Below are 15,947 nucleotides of genomic sequence, written 5' to 3' on the forward strand. Positions count from 1 at the left end.
CGGATGGTCTCTTTGTCAGATCTTTATTATCTCCTTACCCAGTAATATGTAGTAGATAATAAATTTTTGCTCCTCCTGTGTTGGAATTTTTATTTCTCCCCAATTGAGTTGAGCGCGTTTTTCCTTAGTGAAATCACTTTCCCCTGCACGAGTCGAGTACTTCAGTTTTATCCTGACTTATTCGTATTCCCTGCAGATGATATTTGTTTCCCCGGCTGAGTCTTTCCATTTTGTGTGGAATCCCTCTAGTCTCCCAGCAGTTTTAAGTCGTAGCCTGACCTACACATAACTCCTTTTTTATCCCCTAGAGTCTCTGTCTCCCCAGCGAGTTTTCCTTACGGAATGCATTATACTCCTGCGGACTTTCGGTCTCTCTGATTTTTTTTTCCTTTGTGGCAATATTTCCCCACAGAGAATTAACTTTTACATTCACATCATATGCATCATAAGGTCTCTTAGGGACCAAAATTTGTTTCTATATGTTGTTATTTAAGCTCATTCTACTGAGTCGACATGAAGATTTTAACCTTCGCCTCCTCAGTTAGAAGGTCCTTAAATAGGGGAAGCTGTAAGACCCCAATTTTGACCCTAAGATCCCTCATGCAATTCCATCATAAGCATTAGCATTGGGATCACACCTTGGTATCCCCCTTACCCCTCTTTCATTGGGTTTGTTTTGGGAGAGATCACCAAACACTTTGTGATTGTATCATACTTGTATTTTATCATTTTTCTAACCAAAATACCAAAAATATGTCTTTGCATCTATCTAACTCTTTTGTAGGTAGGGCATGATCTCATTGATTCATTGATAATATCTAGGGGTTGAGACCCTCATGACAAAGAGCGTAACCAAGAATTGATACAAGAATGGTTATGGATATCATATATGAGTCCCAATGATCTCTACATGTTATATTGATCAAGTTTGCTTCAAGAGTTTGAGGGTGATTTGCCTTGGAAACCCTAGTTTGACTAGGTATCTTGAGTAACTTCTCCAACAAGCTATCTCACCAATTGATCAAATTTCTCAAGGGGCACTTCAAACTTCACCATATTATGCATATATGATCTACCATGAGCCAATAAAGTCAATAGAATTGTAAATTAGCAAGTTGGTTGATGGTGGTTGGCCAGATGAATTCATCTGATCAAAACTGGGTCTCCCTAGACCCTATCTCCTACAATTTTCACCATATGGAAATTATTCCAAGAGAAAACTTACTCTAAATAACATTACAAACAACTTTCATGTTTAGACCTAGAGTTAGTTTTGCTTGGAAAATCATTTTCTATGTTGAAACATTATAGGTCATTTTGTCTAACCCCTAATTTGGAAGTCAACTTCCCAAGGCCATAACTTGCTCATTTTTTATGAGATGAAATATTTCCAAGTTTTACAATCAAATTCAATGTGTCTAATTCAACTTTTATGTTTGGAGTGGGAGCTAATTCAACTTCTTTGAACATGTGATATGAGGCTACATTATAGGTCACTTTTGACCTATACCATTGATCAAGTGATTTTTCCAAACTTCAAAAATGCATAACTCTATCATTTAAAATCCAAATGACATGAAATTGGTTACCATTTTGAAGTTCTTTGATAGAGCTACAACGTTTATGCAGACACTTTTCTCATTTGAAGCTCCTATAAAAAGTTAAGCAAGGTGGAACATTGAGACATATGGCTTGACACTTAGAAAATTTTTGAGATGTCAAAATTTTCCAAACTTACACCTCAAATTTCTCCAAGTTCCAAGCTCCAAATGAAAAAGTGTTCAATATCAAACTTGTTCCTCTTGATCTCACTTTTCCAAAGAGCTCAAATTCATTAATTTTGGACTTGAAATGCATAGGCTGCACATGGCTTAAACAGGCTGATATCATTTGGCATGGATCAAACTTCAAGCATCAATGTTCAATTGCCTTGCATTCTAAGCTAGCTCCAACACATCTGATCATGCATTTTGGACTTCAAGATATCATTTCATGGGCCTATGCGCGCCCATGCACCATGCTACCATCATTTTCCAAATTTGGAAGGTTGAAAAGAGTGTGCAAATATCACGTGGATTTGGCTATAAATACAGCTGCATTTGCTCAGAAGTCACACACACATTGCACCAGCTTTGAATCTCCATTGAAAACCCTTCACTCTCATAGGATAACCCTGATAAATTCATTTGAATTTGAGCTTGAGTCTCCACTATTTTGGAATTCAATTCTCCAGGAGTCCATTGCTTCTAAACCTTTCCATTCCTCTCTTGCAAGCAATTGAAGTGAAGCCAAGCACAATTCAGATCAAGATCCATCGTGTTCAGACCTCCATTGAAGGTAATTTGCAGAAATTGTAAACTCTTCGATTCTATTAAATTTTGGCTCAATTCCATTTATTCTTTGGTTGTCTGAAGTCCTACGAATGTAGGCAAGAAGATTGAGTTGCTTTGAGGCCAAATCGAAGCAACTCAGATCATGAACCTCATTTTTCAATTCCACATATCTCTCAATATATTTTGAATTGGATGAATTGGAGGTGATATTCGTGCTCAGTGATGTTTTTTCTTTTTGATCATGTCCCTGTTTTGTATTTTGGTGATGGTTCATCTTAACCAGTCTGGTGGAGCTCACCGGGGAAAATGACCGGAGCTCTGGCTCCGGCGATGAGGTGTCTCACCTTTAGACCATAGGATCCTCATTCCACGTTCTAATCTGGAGCGTTTGTTCTAATTACCAACGGTGCCACGCAAATGACTCAGGAACACATGGAACGCGCGTTTTGGATCATCAGATCTGCCACCTCAATTAATGAGGGAGATCTGATGGTCCACGTATTTTTGGATTTTCTGAATTTCATTTTAATTCCATTTTCTTCAATAATTCATATTAAATTCAATATTGATCCAAAAAATATGGGACTTTCACCAAAAATCTTTAAATATTTTTCTCTTTCATATTCAAAATTAAGTTTATTTTTTGGATCATTATTAATACTTTTCATTTATTTTTAATTGTTTAAAAATATTTTTAAATGTCCAAAAATTCTGAAATTTTTTCTCCAATGTTCTTTGACCTTGTTTGACCTATGATAAATCTCATGGCCATTTCTTTGGTGTTTTGATGAGATTTTAGGATTTGGACAAAACATATTTGAATTTAATGCACTATTTTATTATTTTTAATTGAATAAATGTCATTTTTATTGTGTTGACCATTTGTTTGACTTAATTGAGTTTGATTGTTTGATGTTGGGCCTTGGTCAAGGTCGATTTGACTTTGTCAAGTTAATATCATTGGATTTAGGGGATTGATGGAATGTACATTCCATCTCCCAAAATGAATGAATGATAATAATTTGATAAAAGTCCTCCTTTGGCCAATTTGTGATCTCATTCATCCCTTTCCCTCTTCATCTAATTCCCCTTCTTCATTCATTCATTTCCATTTGGCCAATGACATCTCAAAGTCCTAATGCTAGTTGATTGAAATATTAACATGAGTATGGATGAGATTAGGTCACACCTTTTGCATATTTTTGTGTGTGGTATGTTTAATAAGCATAGTTCTTAATATTATGTCTCCAACATGCATTAACACCAAAAGTTAATTGCCCGGCCTCAGATAGTTGCGACTTCTACATAAGTCCAATTACGATTGCTTAACATAGCGCTAAATTTGTGACATAAAAGGCATAAGCATTCTAGTTAGTGAGATTGTAAGTCTCCCCTATTCCATGGTATTGTGTGGAAACTTGGCCTTCTTTCCTTCCTTTGGAAGATGTTTTGGTTCAAGGATCCATGCTTGTGGCAAGTGGGTTGAGTGTTCTCCAAAGAATGTCTTGAAATCAAAATCAAAACCAAACTAACTTCTAACTTACTAACCATTAACTTTTAAGCTTTTACTTTAATGCAATTTACTTTTAGCATTTTATATCATTTGCCATTATACATATCATTCTAATTGTTTATGTTAATGTAATTTTCACTTTGTCCATTTGGACCATATTGTATGATATTATTTTGTTTGTGTATACTTTGCTTGTTTGTGTGGTCTTTGACCATTAATGCACATAATAATAACAAAAACCCTAAAAGATTTTTGAGTGGGCTGTTGGTTTGATCTTGCCTAATTGGACTTAGAACTTAGGCAACATTCCTTTGCTAATGGACTTGGCCAATGCCAATTTGTGAAGAACCAAGTACTTGCAATTTGAAGTTCATATGATACATTATTCTAGATCTCTCCAGTTCATTTGCAACATTGATCATTGTGAAGCTGTTATATTAAACCTGTGACTTGTGGAATTCATCTATTGCATGGGCTAGTTTGAAGAAGATCATTGAAGTGGATAAGCTTAGATGAGGCCATCTTTATTTGATGCCTTTGCTCTAAAAGATTGATATAATGGTGCATTTGTGAGTTGCTTAATTCTAAAAGTCCAAGGGAGTTATGGGTTTCTATTGACATACTTGTCTATTGGATTGCTACCCACTTAGTCAGATCTTTTCAACTTTGAACTTTTAAATTTTTGTGCATAGGGTAGCCTCTTCATCTTCTCCCCATTTATTTAATTTCAAAATCTCTCCCTCCATTTTTTCAAAATCTTCTTTGTGTGAACTACTTTTGTTCTAAACTTTGACCACTTTTAAAAATAGAAACTTTGGCCTTATGCTATTGCATTTTCAAACTTATTTTTCTTAAATCAAACTTGTGAATAAACCTAACCATACTTGACTTAAACTTTCAAAAAGCCAAAAAGAACTAACTCATTCAAACCATTTCCAGGCCTTTGTGCCTTTCAAAATTAAATTTTGATAAAACCAACACACTCATTTTGAAATTTATAGCACGAACTACGAGGTTTTGATCCCTCATTTTTATGTTGGTACGTAGGAACGAGACCGAAGGTCTTGTCAAACACAAAGTATAATTAATGAATTATTTTCTCATACCCCCATTCTATTTGTTTGTAAAAACATCACTTTGTACAAAATAAATATGCACACAAAAAGGGCTCCCTAGGAGTACCTAGGACACTTTGGGTGCTAACACCTTCCCTCTGTGTAACCAACCCCCTTACCTGTGATCTCTGACTTTTATTAGTTTTTATTTGAAAACTTCTTACTTTTTTGGGTTTTGTTCGTACTTTTTCCCTTTTCCCTTGGAAACAATAAAAGCGTGGTGGCGACTCTTGTTAATTGATCTCTAACTTATCAATAGCTTGATGATTATGAATTTCCCGCTACACAACCCATTTCATTTCCTAAAAGAGATACCCCATAATAGTGGTTGTGCTCAGTGGGATCACTCAGGGGAAGAAGGAAACCATACGTGGGTACATTGCTCGTTTCACTTAAGTTGAAGTATCTGTTGGAGGCACAAATGACATGATGATAAGAAGTGCATGCTCCAAGAGAATCTGGGAGTCAAAGAAGCCCATAGATTAAAACATTATTGAGTAGGGCACAAACTTACATTAATTGTGAAGAAAACCTCTTGACTGAAGAAGGATATCATGAAGCGAAAATTCCTGGACTCAACCGAGCACTTTAGAAATATAGTGGTCATCATAAAGAAGAAGGAGAATGCAATCCATGTCGAGGTTCAACGTGTACACTTCCTGAAATACTTCAAGGAATAAAATTTGTAAGAAGAGTGCAAACACCAAATTCAAGGTGGTCGGAGGCAGAAACCCATACTCGAACAGAGAATCTTCTGAAACATACAAATCCAAGTACTTCCATTTTCATAAGACTCGTGACTATAAGGCATATGATTGCATCCAATTTAAAGATGCAATCGAAGGACTTATCAAGAAGGGCCAACTGACTAAGTACACCAGAAATAGTAAGAGGGGGAGAGAAAGCCGAGAAACTTCACCAAAGAAGAAGTGTTGCCCCCAAAAGGAGAAATCCCATAGAAAACCATAGAAGTTGTTTCCATAACCAAAGGGAAGGATACCACCAATGAAGAAGAGGAAGGTTATTACGGGAAGAATCTATACATTATTTCCATCGTTGGTGGCGCCCCAAGAAAAATTAACCCATCTAAAGAGACGATGAAGAGTAAGATTGTTGAGCAAATAACCCTTAGAAAAAAGGAGGTAAGCACTTCAACTAAGGTTCTAGAGAGGTCATTACTTCTTTTTTGCAATAACAAAAAAGTAGGGGGAATTATGAACGAGATCTTTCATTGGTTATCACGACTAAATTTGCTAACTTCAGAGTCTCCCAAGTGCTTATTGATGGCGGGAGTTCCTTTGACATCGTGTATTCGAACCTTTTCAAAAAATAGGGTTGGCAAAAAAGAAGATGTAGCCCTACAAAATATTCAATATGCAAGCCTTCAGTGGCATAATAACTTGTCCTTAAGGATATGTTGAGTTGATGGTCACCCTAGGCAAAAAATGGGATACCAGGACAATTGATTCTCAATTTTTGGTAGTTTCATGAAAGAGCGTCTAGAACGGAATCCTAGGAATACCCTTCACAAATACTTTAGACGTAGTGGAATACCTAGTGAACCAAAAGCTCAAATGCCACATTGTCCATAATGAGTCACTCATGATAAGCATTAACCTATCTAGAGCAAAGAGGATCAATAAAGCACTACAACAAGAGAAGAAGGAAGGTGAAGGCAAAGCCATGGAGATAAAACTGGCTTCTCTGACCCTAGAGGTTAAAATTCATGGAAATTCGACCTTTTCAGGGTAAGGAGGATCCTCCCGACTGGATATGTGCAAGTAGCCGATTCAAATGAAGTTGAACCGAGTCGTCGTGTCCCTAGTGGCAAATAAATAGAGGCTACGCCACTTGGTTATTCTTAATTAATTCCTTTTGTAAATGAATGGAAAACTATTATACTGTACCATGTTAGTCGATCAAATAATAAATAAATTTCCACTAAATATCTCTTTTTTTCTTGTGATTATAAAAGGCCAATAGTCTCACGTTATAAATAAATTGGCCTCTATGAGTCTCTTTTTTTATTGTGATTATAAAATGTAACAACGGTGCTTTGATTCTTACAACTATGGATGGTGAAGAGTTCACTCATCCTGTGAATGCCGATGCAGTCAAGAAATACTTCGTCTTAAAAAAATAACAACTCGCTAAGTTGAAAACCTGAAAGGGCGGCTTAGGCAAATATGAGCGTCTCGGTGGACTGAAAATCCGAGAGGACAATCCAGGTAAAAGTTAGAGACATAAAATAGAAATTTATAATGTGAGACTATTGTGATTATAAAAGGTAACAATGGTGTTTTCACTGTTAGTGTAAGCCATAGAGGCCAATCTTCTCACATTGAACTTGGTACTTATATTGAATTATCCATTAATAATAATAAGATATTTATTTGTTATGTTTGTTTTTTCAAAATAATAAAGCCCCTAAGATAACTAATATTTTTTAATAAATCATTAAGTGTGGCTTAATCAATAGATCTCATTAAACATAAGGACATTATTCTTATAGATTTATCATGTATATCTTTATTGTGAAATGGGAAAACATTAAAGAATATAGACATTATATGGATAGACCGGTGATTACACCTCATGGATCATGGATAAAGAGTTATCAAGTTTTCACATAGGTATGAATAATGGATTGACCCACCATGAGAGAACTACATAGAAAGTTGTGTAAATGTCATAAATTATTCTCAAGATGATAGTGGTGTATATCATGCTTCGCACTGAAACCACCGTGGATCTTAGATGCATAGTCATGTATTTTATTTTCCAATCAAACATTGTATATAATAGGATAACCATAAAGATGATTTATGGGTACTCCATAAATCATGTCGAGGTACATGATTTACCTATATGGAATTTTTCCATTATGGGTAATATGCTCTATGTCTAAGGACCCAATATTAAAATGGAGAAGGGTGACATGTTCTATGCTTTGTGTTCAATGTAGACACGGGGACAAAAGGATAATTATACACACAAATATCATCACAAAAAGGTTTTTTCAGATCTCTTGACATTTTTGTGACATGGATAAGAGTGATGTGTTGCTATGTACCACTCACTGTTTATTATATTAAAATTGTGATTTAATATAATTTCCAAAGTCATGAGAACCTATACGATCACACACATAAGGACATATCAATGAGAGATAAAATGAATAAGTCAAGATTATTTGATTATTCGATCTTGTAAAGAATTAGCATTTAGTGAATTATGGAACACTGTAAGGTACAACAATTTGAAGTTAATTACAGAACATCGTAAGGTACAATAAACTTACGTGAGTTATGGAACATTGTAAGGTACAATGAGATTAAGTGGAATATGGAACAATGTAAGGTATGATGCACTTAATTTGAATATGAAACACTATAAGGTACACTACAGTTAAGTGGAATATAGTGCACCGCAAGGTATGATGCACTTATGTGGGTTTACTTAGCATGCATTCCACACAAGCGGTTCTATAAAATAGGATCCTTGAGCTGAAGTTTTCCCACTTGATACAATTCACTTTGTGAAACCATAGCTGTAATCTCTCTCTCTCTCTCTCTCTCTCTCTCTCTCTCTCTCTATATATATATATATATATATATATATATATATATATATATATATATATATGTATTCATCTATCTTTATTTCTATCTAACTCTCTCTCTCTCTCTCTCTCTCTCTCTCTCTCTCTTTATATATATATATATATATATATATATATATATATATATATATATATTCATCTATCTTTCTTTCTATCTAACTCTCTCTCTCTCTATATATATATATATATATATATGTGTGTGTGTGTGTGTGTGTGTGTGTGTGTGTGTGTGTGTGTGTTTGTGTGTGTGCACTGAGTGGAGGCGTTGTTGTTCAACTCATTATTGTTCTTCTAATTATGCATCAATAATTAATCTCCATAAGATGTAATCACTCTATCACTGATCATGCTCCTTCCTAATTATCAATTAAGGGGTATTTTTGTTTTCCGCTGCATTTTATATCACGATCTCCCTTTAGTTACAAACACCAGTAGCATAGGACCAAAAATACGAAATCCCCATCGAAAAGATCCAGGGCGTATTGTCACAAACCCCACTGGTGTACTACAAAAGAGACCAAAGGCCCATCACAAAGACTTAAGGGTATTTTCATAAACTCCTTAAGACACTTCCAAAAGAGTCCTGAGCATTAAAGTAAATTTCCTCCAATGATTCGGATAACTCCTTGGACAAGGTAAGGCTCTTAAGGTATATCTTATTAAGGTTGTCCTCACCTTTATTTTGTTCTTCTTAAGGCTCCTTCAAAGACACCTTGAGCTCTTCTATTCTTTTCCAGGAAGATTTCAAAAATTGGTTTTATTCATCAAGAGCATCTTTTACCTTAGATAAAGATGCATGTGCATAATCTAAATCCTCATTCTTCCCTATCACCGCCTGAGCAAGCAACTTCACCTTCTAGACCCGAGTGTTGGGATACTCGAAAGGTCTCACAAAACCCTCTATACTAAGAAATAAGAAAGATTCTTCCTGAATATCCTCTAGAAACTGATTTCGCTCAGTGATAAATGCATAAACCTACTCTTTGAGAATATCCTTCTCCCCTGTAGAAGGCCGGGTAGAAAGACTTATCCTCGCTCGGTTGCTCAAAAGGCCAAGATGGCAGATGGCAGCAGGTGTGACACATCAACTATGATAACCCCGCCTAGTCAGTTTCTTCAGACTTATTTAAGAAATAAGGATAATATTTGTCAAAGATGTAAGACCGAAACTCCTGGGCCTTACTTGGGCGATGACGAGCTAGCAACATAAGAGGCAACCCAATTAGAGACGATACATTCTCTTCAGCAGACCATAGCCAAGGATGCTTGATAAATAGCCTTTCTACCTTGATTTCTTCAAGTTTAGGGTTTGGAGCTGGACTTTCCCGACCCCTAAGTTGCAATCGATATATACCATCATCTATCATGGCCCAACTAAGTGAAACCAAGACTTCCCCTTGTACTAGAGGAGGAATAGTCTGAATAGTCTATCAAAATGTATGAAGTATAATCTCCCCTAGTAGATGGAGTATTTAAAATATCATCCAAAAGAGAGGCAACCCGAAGATCCTTTTTCATCTTCCACATTGATTCTCCACTCTTCATTGAATTTGCATAACCAATAAGGAAGACGTTAGAAAAAGAACTACTCAAGAAAACAATTGAGAGAAGTAATATTTCTATGTCCCCTAAGATATCCTTTCTCTCCCTTCAATTCTAGTATCCACCAATCAACAGGTCTCAATGAACCTCTCCAGTCATTTTCTTGACATTGCATCAAAAGGAACCATAGCCAAAATAATAAAAGTTCTTGTAGATGTCCACCAGTTGTCTCTTCATGTAAACCTATTCTTGGGATAGGTCATCCTCTTGTAAATGTAATATATGTTCCCCGTCAAGAAATGACTCTGGCTCAAGAACTTATGGAATAAATTTGCACATGCATAGGATGGAACACGTTCTATTTTGATACCTTTTTTCATGAGCTTATTTGTTTAAAGGACTAATCAAGTAGAAACAATCCTTGAAACTCTTCACACTATCAGAATACGTCTAAAAGAATATAGTGATTTTTCTAAACAAAATCAGACCTAGATTTCCTGTATGATTAACTACATTGTCCTGAGTCTTGAAGAGGTGGAAGAATAACATTGTGGTAAGCCTACCCCCTTATATTTGTATGAATATTGAAAGTTCTTGACAAATTCCCAACACACTAGGTTCATTGGTCAAGGGTCAGTTGTCCTTGACAAATACACACTCAAGGGATCATCATCGAATACTTCATGACATTAATCTCAAAGTCTTGAAGAGGTGGAAGAATAACATTGTGGTAAGCCTACCCCCTTATATTTGTATGAATATTGAAAGTTCTTGACAAATGCCCAACTCACTAGGTTCATTGGTCAAGGGTCAGTTGTCCTTGACAAATACACACTCAAGGGATCATCATCGAATACTTCATGACATTAATCTCAAAGTCGTTGAATAAAAGGCCGAAACCCAAAAGGATAATAATAACTTGTGGAAGGGAATGATACACCCATCATATTCTCTGCATACCCTCTTGTCTCTATCTGCTGAAAACACTCCTAAGTTGAAAAAGACCCCATGTTAGTTAATGTGTAGTCTAAGTTGTCATAATGAACTAAGGCATAGATAGTCTCCAATGTTTCCTGGTCCATCCAATCTATCGAGATATCTCTTTTTTCCTTCCGACGCATAGTTGGCGCAATATCCATAATAAGAAACTTTGTGAATAATAGACTAATATGAATTGTAAGTGATAATTGAGTAAGTTCACGCATAAACATTCCTATTAAAAAGTGTAAGCAACAAAAAAATTCAAAAGAGAAGCATAAGTTAAAAAGCTCGCTACCTTGGAAACCCTATAAAAAAAAGGAGAAATTGAGGAAAGTCATTGAATTCATCTTAAGGAAAATGGATCGGCTGCTCATGCATGTCAACATACTATCGAGCAAGAATCACATATGAGCTTAATCAATTCGTTAGACAACAAAACTCGTAAGTAAGAATGACGATAAAAGGTAGAAATAAATTCTTTTGTTGGTCGTGAGTGGAAGAAAATGGGAAATGACGTTTCAAGAGCCTCTTATATGTGCCTCGATAATTGAAGACTGTATGATGTGTTGCGCACCACCAACTCTTGAGACTGGATTGAAAATTGTTGAAAACACTCAAGCACTCTAAAGAAGAGGAAACATTATCACCAACTAGCTTAAAGACACGTGTCAATCATTCCCAACGAAACATTGCCTATTACAAGAAAGGAATTAAATATGCATGTTCCCGTGATAATGATGTCCCATAAAATCTTTCACCTTCCTGGACCATGTAGCTGAGCTAGAACGTGTATGAAAAACCCTTGTCCTACAAAGTTGAGACAAGGGCTTAGGTGGAACTGTTATGGGATATCCAAAAATCTCAAGGCAAAGGTCCAATGGTATTGCGAAGGTGATAGAGCGTGCAGATCATATAGACCTTTAATTCCCCTAAAATAAGTAATTTTGCCTACTGGAGCTTTGATGACAGTCTAGATCAACCACTATTATAAAATATATCTTTCATAACATCAATTTAATAAGTGTTATAGTGTTAGCCATGATAATAGTTTATTTCTAGGAACTTTTTATTTTTTGGTATTTACTAAAGGACATGTCACAATGGTCAAATGTTATCGTGATAAAGATGTGAGTGACAATGTATATCACCATGGTTTTTATTACCAACCATGATGAAAGGTGATAGTTATTTATATATAAGAAAAATCATCACTTACTTCATTATATAATAGTCATCTCTCTCAAAACAAAACCCTAACAACTATTTCACCCATCTCTCTCCAAACAAAACCCTAACAACTCAGTCACTTGTCTCTCTTATATGGAAACCCAAAACAAAACTATAACATCAAATCTTAACAAATGGGTATTTACAGTTTCATTTTCTCTATTTTTTTTCAAAATATGTTTCAATAGTCTGTTTCACAGTGTATGAACTTTCTTCTTGTTTTGACTTGTAGGTAGGGATGTCAATTTGCATCTATAACTTTAGGTTCATCCTTATTTCATTATGGACCCACCATTATGGGACATATATGGTATATTTCTGTAGCATTCTATGACTTAATATGTTGTTTATGGTTTGTTCTTGATGAATGTTGTTCTTAATGATTATTTAAAAGATGAGTTTATTATATATTATGTGGTTTTAGTGTTTTTCCAATGTCTTACCGAATATATAACTTTTCAAACTGCATTAGAAAATTATGATATGATAGATGAAGTTGTATTAGAAAATAAGTACACATTCAATTCTTGACAAGAATTATTCACACCGTTAACTGCATGTTTTCCTTTGACATATAGAACTTGGTTTAATGTTTGTAGGTCTTAAATCTCCTCTCTCTCCACTTCTAATATTATTTGCAAAGCAGATAATATTTTGCAAAAAGAACTAGAGGTGAAGGTAGGGGCGGTTGAAGAAGTAGGATCATTAAACCAAATTCTTAATGTTAAAGATCAAAATATGGATAAGGTGTTGAAAAATTCTTCTCAAACATTGAACTTGTTCTTCTAATCTAATTTAATTTATCATATTATAATGTTCTAGTGCAGATTGAAAGATTATATGTTTAGTGAGTATTTGAGAAATAAGTCTTCCATATAATTTATACTAAACTCAGATCTATATATCACAACGGTTGTTTATCACAACCGTTGTTAAATATGTGCATTAAATAATATAATAATGGTTGTTTAAATTAACCGTTGTGGTAGGTAGCGCGCTACATAAATAAAATCACGGTCGCACGGTCGTGGTGGAAAATATTATACATACAACCACACCTTACCTCACAACACTTGGTTCATCCTGGTGGTATCCATTTTCCAACCGTTATGATAGATGTTTTCCAACCTATTGAAAACTGTTTCGACCATTTAAAAGTGAAAGCGCGACATTTTCAAGTATTCAAATCCATTATCACTCTCACATAACTTTTTATTCTTTTACTGATTTAGGCGTCAGAGTGTTAACCTTGCGGTTTAGTCCACTCTCCATTTTACCGGAAGCTCTAGTCTATCGTAGAAAACACTACTTCATTAATTCACCAAACAACTCTTGTTCCCCAACAAAACATAAGTCAAACAATTGAATGGAATCTAATTATTTGTGAACTTTAAATGATTTTTTTTTAATGACAAATAATAGTATGATAAAAATAGGTGAAGAATCACCAAAGTACAACAAATATAGTCAAAAATTACAAGAAGCGTCATAAGAAAACTAAATAGCATAAATATACCAAAAAAAAAGAACAACAAACAACAACAAAAAAACCATTGTCTAAGGGGTCCTCGCAGCTAAAGATTCAAGCTACTAAAAATCCACCTCACTGGTAATAAATTAGATCTCAAACCACCAGATCCACCATCAACAAACCATATTCCATTGAAAGAGCATCAAAAAGTGCCAAAACCTACCTCACATTCAAGACAAACAATCTAATCGATTTAGATGCAGGTAAAAGATAAGGTTCTGAAGCCATTAAATGAAGATGCAAGAATTCATACGCGATCTACCTATAAACCATTTCCAATCCAAAAAGTACTTTCTTCCTCCACCATTTTTGCTGATTTTGTGACTCTCCTAAAGATAACACCATTACGGACTTTTTAAATAAACTAGACTATATTGTACCAAACTTAAAGATAACTACCCCTATACTTAATCCTTCCCCCTAAAAAATGAAAAGACTCAAAAAGCATCTTAGAGTCATTAGAATAACTACTTGCCACCTTATACTTAAAATGAATTGAATTTGAATTAAAAATAATTCGACGTTTCACATTCAATTCTTGACAAAAATTATTCACACCGTTAACTGCATGTTGTCCTTTGACATATAGAACTTGGTTTAATGTTTGTAGGTCTTAAACCTCCTCTCTCTCCACCTCTAATATTATTTGCAAAGCAGATAATATTTTGCAAAAAGAACTAGAGGTGAAGGTAGGGGCGGTTGAAGAAGTAGGATCATTAAACCAAATTCTTAATGTTAAAGATCAAAATATGGATAAGGTGTTGAAAAATTCTTCTCAAACATTGAACTTGAACTTGTTCTTCTAATCTAATTTAATTTGTCATATTATAATGTTCTAGTGTAGATTGAAAGATTATATGTTTAGTGAGTATTTGAGAAATAAGTCTTCCATATAATTTATAATAAACTCAGATCTATATATCACAACGGTTGTTTATCACAACCGTTGTTAAATATGTGCATTAAATAATATAATAATGGTTGTTTAAATTAACCGTTGTGGTAGGTAGCGCGCTACATAAATAAAATCACGGTCGCACGGTCGTGGTGGAAAATATTATACGTACAACCACACCTTACCTCACAACACTTGGTTCATCCTGGTGGTATCCATTTTCCAACCGTTATGATAGATGTTTTCCAACCTATTGAAAACTGTTTCGACCATTTAAAAGTGAAAGCGCGACATTTTCAAGTATTCAAATCCATTATCACTCTCACATAACTTTTTATTCTTTTACTGATTTAGGCGTCAGAGTGTTAACCTTGCGGTTTAGTCCACTCTCCATTTTACCGGAAGCTCTAGTCTATCGTAGAAAACACTACTTCATTAATTCACCAAACAACTCTTGTTCCCCAACAAAACATAAGTCAAACAATTGAATGGAATCTAATTATTTGTGAACTTTAAATGATTTTTTTTTAATGACAAATAATAGTATGATAAAAATAGGTGAAGAATCACCAAAATACAACAAATATAGTCAAAAATTACAAGAAGCGTCATAAGAAAACTAAATAGCATAAATATACCAAAAAAAAAAGAACAACAAAAAAAAACCATTGTCTAAGGGGTCCTCGCAGCTAAAGATCCAAGCTACTAAAAATCCACCTCACTGGTAATAAATTAGATCTCAAACCACCAGATCCACCATCAACAAACCATATTCCATTGAAAGAGCATCAAAAAATGCCAAAACCTACCTCACAGTCAAGACAAACAATCTAATCGATTTAGATGCAGGTAAAAGATAAGGTTTTGAAGCCATTAAGTGAAGATGCAAGAATTCATACATGATCTACCCATAAACCATTTCCAAGCCAAAAAATACTTCACAGTCAAGACAAACAATCAATTCGATTTAGATGCAGGTAAAAGATAAGGTTCTGAAGCCATTAAGTGAAGATGCAAGAATTCATACGCGATCTACCTATAAACCATTTCCAAGCCAAAAAGTACTTTCTTCCTCCACCATTTTTGCTGATTTTGTGACTCTCCTAAAGATAACACCATTACGGACTTTTTAAATAAACTAGACTATATTGTACCAAACTTAAAGATAACTACCCCTATACTTAATCC

The sequence above is a fragment of the Lathyrus oleraceus genome, chromosome 4 (assembly GCF_024323335.1).
Source record: "Lathyrus oleraceus cultivar Zhongwan6 chromosome 4, CAAS_Psat_ZW6_1.0, whole genome shotgun sequence".
NCBI lineage: Eukaryota > Viridiplantae > Streptophyta > Magnoliopsida > Fabales > Fabaceae > Lathyrus > Lathyrus oleraceus.